This window comes from Numida meleagris, chromosome 4, assembly GCF_002078875.1.
Source record: "Numida meleagris isolate 19003 breed g44 Domestic line chromosome 4, NumMel1.0, whole genome shotgun sequence".
Taxonomy (NCBI): domain Eukaryota; kingdom Metazoa; phylum Chordata; class Aves; order Galliformes; family Numididae; genus Numida; species Numida meleagris.
The window spans coordinates 97,063,920-97,072,591 of record NC_034412.1 but is presented as its reverse complement, the minus strand read 5'-3'; positions in this window follow the sequence as shown (position 1 = coordinate 97,072,591).

Genomic DNA, 8,672 nt, shown 5'->3' with positions numbered 1-8,672 from the left:
CTGCTGACTCAGATTCAACTTGCCACCAACCAGAACCCCCAGATCCCTCTCTGTGGCGCTGTCTCCAGCCTCTCCTCCCCCAGTTTGTACATGGAGCCAGAGCTGCCCTGCCCCAGGTGCAGAATCTGGCACGTGCTCTTGTTAAACATCGTGCAGTTGGTGATTGCCCAGCCCTCTACTCTGTCTAATTTGTCCTTGATTACTCCTTTTCTTCATGTGACTGCAATAGAAACGGATCCATCAATCGTAGATTAAGAGTGGTCTCCTCCCATTGCATGTGGTTTCCATTTAATCAGGAGGGGACAGGGAATTATTGGCCTGGATCTAGGTCCCTATGCTAATGACCCTATGTCAAGGGTATACGCATGCAATGCTGTCGATATTGTCAAGGCTGCCTATATTAAAGCTGAAATCCTATCTCTAGCTCGCCTCCTAGAATTATCTGGCTCTTCATAACCTACAACAAGAATCAATTAGGTATCAAAGTTAAGTGGCCAGGGTGTCAGAAGCCACATGTATTTACCAGACTACTTTGGCTGAGAAGAGGGACAACGTTAAGAGTAAAGACTGGACGAGGATATGAGAGGGAGAGAGGTGGCTCCTTTGCACTTACTGTGAGAAGCGCCAAACGAAGACAGTGATTGCAGCATGGCCAGCCACTGTGAAGTCACCCTGTAATGAATTGACAGCCCCAGTGAGCCCTGGCGGCATCTAACCTGGGACACTTGACATGTTTGTCCCTCAAAGCATGTCCTGCACCAAAATGGTTTCCAACTGGATTCACACTGATGCATCTCATGTCCCTCCCAGTGGCTTTCATGTGTCATAGCTGTCTTGTCCTGCTTGCTCTGAGGGTGTCTAAGCTGCTTTTGTTCACGTCGAAGAGATGAAAGCAGAGAAATGTGCTGTCATCTCCTTCTCTAACTAGCTGCTCTTTGTAACCTTAAATCCTTTTTTTTTTTTTTGGCTTCTTGGGATGAAAATCACATTTGTTCAGATGCCTGTATCTGCAAGCAGAAATGCAGCACGATGTCAGAGAGGGATGAAAAACATTCCCCAAATCCTTTGCTCTTCCTTCAGCTCCATTCAATGTAGAGTTCCTCCAGTGCTCAGCACTTCAAAGGGTCGGGTCTTGTGTCAGCATGGGCAAAATAGCCTTCCGTACTCGCTCAGAATGTAGTCCTAGGAGCTTAGATCAGATGGAGAAGTACAGATAAGCACCTAAACCCCCTAAATGTTGGTCTGGAGGGAATGCAAACTGCAGTTCTTTTTGAAGTTGGCCCATCTCTAACCAAAGCAGCCTGTGGAAATCATTTGAACCCAGATCAGGCGTCTTAGAAGGATCCTATGCATTATGCTATAGCTACGGTAATCTGAAAAGAAAAAAGAGTGGCAGATGGAAAAATAAAATATGCCAGTTTCCCCTACACGCATAAGCTATATTTGTGCTGCCTTGACATAGCTCTACTTCCTCGCACCATTCTTTTATATCCGGTTGACGGATATTTTTCCATAGAGTGGTAATGCTAATCTTGGCAGAGGCTGAGAGCAAATATAGAAGCTTCAATGCGTGCCTGGAGATTTCCAAGCCATCGGGAAGCATGCCTAAGAACGACTCAGGAGCAGCGTGAGGAAATATAAAAGAGTCGGAGAACTGGAGAGAGCTTGTTTCACATTCACAAATCCCCCAGTGCCACTAGGTTTTAGAAGGTGAGGGGAACCCCGCCATCTTAAATGATAGGTTGCTGCCGAGCCGGCTGCCAAGACATACCTTGGCAAGAGTCCTCGTCAATTATTATCTTATTTCTTTTTTACTTCTGCTTCTGCTACAGATATCTGGCCTCAATCATTACAATATCAAGCACCCTACCGTCTTTAATGTATTTATCTTTACCACATCCTCTAAGGCAGGCAAGTGTGCTGATCCTCAGATTACAGAAGCAGAAAAGGACCAGAGAGGCCCAGGCTCACAAAAGGACTTAGACACTTATATTTCATTTAAGACAGACTTTGGATCCCTAAAGAAACAGTTCATAAAATCCCCATTTACCTACTTAAGACACATTCGTACGTGCATTACTTTTGGATACACAACTTTGACTGCTTTCCACTGTTGTGACTTGCCAGAGCAGCCACCATCTCAACAGCGTGAAACACCGCTTCAGTCCATGCTCTTTCCTGCTCCTCAGGGAGATCCCAACACAAAGGAACACCAGGCACTCACAGACCTATTCATTAACAATGTGTAATCTGAAGAAAATTGTGGTGCTTTTTTGCAAACAGGTCCACTGTTGCAGGGCTGGGAGGCTGGAGCTCAGATGCCTTCTCGCATTCTTACGCTGCTCCCAACTCTGTTTATAAACGTATCTTATGAGTCAGGAGTGCAAAAAAAAATGGACAGAGATGGAAGCAAGAATCAGCATCCAGTGTAAACCTGCAAAACGAATACGTGGCGTTCAAGGCAAGGCTGGATGTGGCTCTGGGCAGCCTGGTCTAGTGGTTGGAGATACCACCAGGTATCTCAAATGGTGCTGGGCATCTGTCCCTTTGCAGCTAAATCAATTTAAGTAGATAGGAAAGCTTGAATGCCTGAGGGCGTTAAAAGGACTCCTGAGTGCTTCGAATCAATCCTCACACTGTAAGGAGGAAAAAGAGGTCTCCTACCAGGTCCTCTGCTGGGGTAAACAGACAGGTTTCTGTAAATGCAGATTGTATCCCTACGATAAGAGAAAAACAAAGCCAATATAGACATGCAAGCCTAGCATGAAAAGTTTACTTATGAGCTCTCGGTTACCTGTAGATGAATGATGCTGCACTGGAGCATTCCCTTCCTACTACTGGTATGTATTTTTGCTTTTCTAAGGAAAGTGAGGTGTAGATACATTGGTCCTTACAGCATGGCCTTGGCTTTTATGAACAGAGCAGAAGTAGCCCACTGGAGGATTCCTTTGAGGTTGCAGTCTTCCTTTAAAGCCACTGCTCAACTACTGGCAGAGAGTGCTTTGGGTTCAGTGTAAAAGCAGAGTAACTTGGTATCACTCAACAGCCCTCAGAAGAAACAGGTTCCTTTTTCACCTCCAAATAACCCGGCCTTGCACGTGCAGCTGGCACCTCAGCTGATCCCAGCCCTCGGAGGGTCCTCACCACTGCTGGCAAGGCCATTGAGCCCCAGCAAAAATTCCTGACTGGTGTAATCACTTCTACTTCGGTCTATCTGAAAATTTCCCCCCTGCAGTTTTATTTGAATGTCACATTCCTTTCTCCCGCTCCTAAAAAATAATGTTCTTTAGGACTTTGACCCGCACACGGGTGGTGGTACACTGGTAGCAGGAGGGTTATCTGTTGACGTAGGACAGCATCCAAGGGACTGACGGGCCCTGTGTAAAACAGGACATGTTTTTGGTGGATAATGCTGCGGAAGAAATGGTGGTGTATATTTATTACACTCCCTCTAGCTACTGAGGACAGGTTTTTCCAAAGTGCTGCCTGCTAATATTAATGGTCAAGGGTGAGGCTCAGCCCATATGAACCAGATGCTGGTGAAGTTGCTGTTTTGCACTTTTGAAAGGAAAAAGGCTGCCTTGTTTGAGGTTACTTCCACAGCACCTCAGTGCCTGGGCTTCAGATGCTCATTTACAACAAGATACTCACCTATAGAAAAGTCAGTTTTCCACTACAAAGCATCACTCCTGAACAAGGTAGACGAGTGTAGAAAAGCTATATTGCAGAAGTGACCTCTAGAGGCACTTATGGAGATCAGGGCCTGCTGGATGAGCTTAAATTCAAAGGAGGAATCATAGAATCATTAAGGTTGGAAAAGACCACTAAGGTCATCCAGACCAACCATCACCCCATAACAACCATGCCCACTAACCATGACCCTCATTGCCAGTGGAAGACTCGGGATGGCCATGAGGGAAAGGCTCTCAACAGTAAGAGCAATGGAATTCTAGCAGAGATCACTTGCAGTCTGCAACACAAGCACAGATACCTGTTTGGATGGACTGCCACAAATTCTGTAGGATGGGAAGAGCTCTGACTGCTGGAGAGCCTCTGAACCTTACAATGCAACTGCACCATGACAGTAGAAAGAGCTGTATGAGCTCATTAAGAGAAGTTCTGCCCTGCTGCTTGTACTCCAGCTACCCACAACAAGGAAATCAGTTGGGGGAAGGAAATAATGTCAATTTTCAGATACGGGGCCGAAGTGTTGGAGGAACAAATGGGCCACGAAGAGTTCTGCAGGGAGTGAAGCTGCCCACATCCCTGCAGGCAGATCTCTTTGGCCAAGGTCTTCCCGGGGGAATCTTTCCACGTGACACATGCTGGGACCACCAACCACACGGGGATCCATGTGTAGCCACTACTGAGCTGGGCTAGCCGAAGTGATGATGTTGAGGTGAAAGGCTGTATATCCCATTACCAATCCCCAGAGCCATCCCGTCTTCTGTCTGCATTTCAACACGAATGTGCTTGGACAAAAAAAAAGGATTTTTTTTTATTTTTAAGTGAGAACTGCCAGAACTCTAATGTTCAAAAGTAAAGGGAAGTTAGGGGCAGGGAAAACTAAAAAGAGCAAGCTCTGGATGTTCAAAAGCTTTATTTTTGGAGTTGGGAGGAAAAAAAAAATGTTGTTGGTTTTATTTTTTCAAGCATCTATTTCTGTTTGGAAAATAAATAAATAAATAAAAGGAGAAGAAGGAGGGGGGGATGGATCTGTTGATTTGCTTCTGCCAAAAAAATGTAATTCATTTCTCCTTCATTGTTTCCAGAGTCCTTTGCCATTTCAAGAGGTTCTCACACCCACACAGGAGTGTCTCATATAGCCAGGCAGCAGACTCTTTCTGCGTGACCCTTCGGCCGTTGCTGATTTATGAATTATTTTTATTAATAGCATGCAGAAAAATTCCAAAACTTCAGGACTTTCCCTTCTTGCTCTTTCAGTACAAATCCAAGTGTCTCCATGGAGCTTCCCTCATGTATTGCAAGAAGTCCAAGAACTTTTCCATGCTTAATAAGGAGAGTGGATTTAGGGAGGAATGACAAGATGTGTGTCTCTTGTTATCCCAGCTTATTACTGATTTACAAACTGCTTGTCCCATGTGCAGAGCTCTTGAATGAGGGTCGGATCAAAACACCAGTGATATGATCACCTATCATTCTGAGGTGATCAAGCAGTCTAGACTTAACTCCACTTCTGGATGTCAAACAATCTCAAGTCAAGGAGTGAGAAGATCTTGAATTTCAGATAGCCCAAACAGAGGCATCCTGCTTTACTAAATTCATGCCAGACCCAAGTTTGGATCATCTCTCTTAGCTTGCTCTGAATTAGCAGTTCCCTTAAAAGATAAACAATCTGAACTTTCAGAAGAGTGTCCTCAAGCTGGCGCTTCAGGAGGATGAGTGTTGTCAGCCAGACAAACATCTCTTGATGAAACTAGCAGGTGTCCTGAACAACTGTGAAAAATCTGGATGGAAAAACACAGAGAAATTGTTAGCAGATCTCAGAGTGCTGGATGTCACGACCGTGTAGATCGTCTTGTTTAAATCAGGAGTGTCCATCAAGAGAATGCACGCTCTCAGATGAAGAAGGATTAGCTCATCTCACCCACAAATATGAAGTGCAGTGAGCTTGAGACAACACGCAAGAGTGATATTTTCCTTGGATGGGCTACTAACCAGGTATGAATGGCATCCTACAGAGGCAAGAGTAGAATGAGCCATGTGTTAGAATGAAAGGTATGTGAGGAAATAACATGAGAGGGAGTCAGGAGGTAAAGTGAAATATTTGGGTCACAGGAGTAGGTGAATTTGTCATCTCTATACCTATGCACCTATGCAGATGGACCTATAGGTGTATGTGTGTATATAAATGTGTTCAAGGCCAGGTTGTATGAGGCCCTGGGCAGCTTGATCTAGTGGTTGGCAACCCTGTCCATGGCAGGGGAGCTGGAGCTTGATGATCTTGAAGGTTCCTTCCAACCCAAGCCATTCTATGATTCTATGGTAAGTGTGTGTTTATGCTAATGGTAATGTCTCTTAGAAAAAAAAAAAAAAAAAGGCAGTCTGGAATTTTATTAGATGGAGCCAACAGAGGATATCAGATGGATAGAAAGCACAGAAATGAATGTATTGAAAAGATAAGTGGGAAAACTACTCAGATGACTTGGCTGCACCCGATGCAATGAGCAAGTACAAATATCTTAAGAAGCTGAGCTATACATCAGATAGGGCAGTGCTGTCAAGGTGAATTTTATTTATTTGTTGTGCTTAGGGTATATTGTTGACATCTGAACTTAGATTAATGGAGGAGCTGTCCAAGCCACCGGAGACCAGTTCTGTGGCCAAAGTACAATCTGTCCTAAGAAGCATTGATTAATGTGAAAGCCACTCACCACTTCATCTTTTGCGTAGAACTGAAAGTTTTCCAGCATCCAGCTGGGTACCAAAGAACACAGCAAGATGCGTCAGGTCCCCCTATCAGGACCATCTATGGCCCTCCACCTTCGGCAGATGCTCTGTTCCTGATGGCTTGAAGCAATGAGTGATGTTTTGAGGGAAGAATAGAAACTGCTTCATTCTTCCTGCGAGAGGTTGAGGGAGGGGTGGACATGTGGTGGAGATGTGTTGTTCTGCAGTCAAGCACAGCAGTGCTGACAGAGAAGAGAAATCCCAGTCCTCTTTCTGGCCCTGCACCCTGGCTGTTCTCTTTCCATTCATGTTCCCTTTCTAGGCCTGCGCAGTGCTGATAACAATGCCTGGAATTATCTCCCCAGCTTCTTTGTTATGCAAGATCTGTATCTTCTTTTAAAACCTTCCTCAAAGCCAAGTCCTTTTGGCATCTGACTCTGACCCCGCATTTCTCAGCCAAAGAACAAGGCAGGGAATGGGTGGTGGGCGAATGCTGGGTAGCAGAGGACGGGGAAATTACAGGTTGGGCTGGCAGTCACCCAGACGCTGGCCAAATCCAGCCAAAAAGAAAAAAAAAAGAGATTCACAGAATGGAATGAAGATGTTCAAATAGAGCAAAGCAGAGCTGGAGTGGGAGGCGCAATTACTTTCCTTCTTCCTGGTTCTTCCAAAACCTTTGGGGGAGTTACGTCTCCTTTTCTATGGATGATCTCCTCTCTGAGCGGCAATAGTGTTCACCTTTTGCAAAGGCAGGATAAGCACTTAAGAAATGAAATCCAGTTGGAAACCAAGGAGGCAGAATGCTGGCTAAATCCTTTTCTGATTCAGGGTGTTTCTGTTCTGTTGCTGCAGTGCAGTAAAGGAATGGGGAGATGACTTGATGTTTCTGCGCTCATTTTTGTTGCTTTTGCTCAGAGATGGTGAAAATAAAGGCAGGCAAGGGGAGAAGGACCCCAACATTTCATCATGGAGTGCAATACCTCTTCCTCTTTTGTGTCTGTACTATGAAAAATTAATGACGGGAAGAAGAACACAGAAGATCCCTCCCATATCTGTTCTTTGGCTCTTGGGGCTGGAAAGCAGTGTGATGGATTACGTGTGCATTTCCTAGAAGTTCCCCCATTCTGCCTTTTGACCTCTTTAACACATCGGCATGCAGCCATCTATCCCACACATGTCCTGGCAGCAGCTCCACCTCCCAGCTCTTCTGAGCAGCCCCAAGTCCTGCTGCAAGAGCCAGGGACACCTGAGGGGTTTTGGAAGGGCACAACAGCCAGGATGAGCATCTCCAGGATTTTGCAATCTGTTGGTCACTGTTCTTTTCTTCCAGGCGTATGAGTACAGACACTGTACCTTTATGAATCTTGGAAGTGTGCTGTTTTATGTGTGATTTTGTTCCCTTCATCCTCTCGTGACATTAGGCCTCATAAGGCTAGAGGCATGGAGCTGGATTTAATGATCCCTATGGGTACCTTCCAACTTGGGATATTCTATCGTTCTCTGAAGGCTTCTGCTTTAGGATAATGAACCAGGGAAGGAAAAACTTTACCTGAAGGGGCAAAACTGCTGTAATGACAGTAATAATTGGCTAGAGGGCAACAGACCCGATACATAGACTGAGATTTTACATCTCTGCAGAAAACCTGGAGTTTCTCCACCATGACTTATCTCCACTCCAACACCACTCTCCTGACAACAGGCTCCAGCATCTCTGCTTCCCTTGCTTCCTCTGAATCAGGAAAACAGTTTTCCATGCTTATGCAGGATGAACAGTGTGGTGACCCCTCTTGCAATGCCAGTATGTGTAGGTCATCTCCTCAGAACATTGTCTCTTAACTTTAATTCCCATGCCTGGGTTCAGTAGTGTGGGACACCCTGCACAAGTCTCACTGATTTGACATTATTACTGCCAGCCGAAGGGTGTTTGTGTTTTTCTTTGCATGATCTAGAACAGATTACATTTAGTTTTTTTCTCTTGAAAACCAACTCTTCTCTTGTCAACTTGGACGATATTTATGCAACAGCATCCAAGATCACTTTTCAAATGGATTATGCGAGGTCCATGAAGTCGCAGGAAAGAGGCTCTTACTCAGCACTGCACAGGCCTCAGTCTACATTACTTATTCATTTTGGTTCTTAATGAAAGATTCCACAATCCAGCTTTCATTGGATCCTCCTTTTGCTTCATGTTCACTTCACTATTATCATAAAATCATAGAATCATAGAATGATGGGCTGGAAGGGACCTTAAAGATCATCAG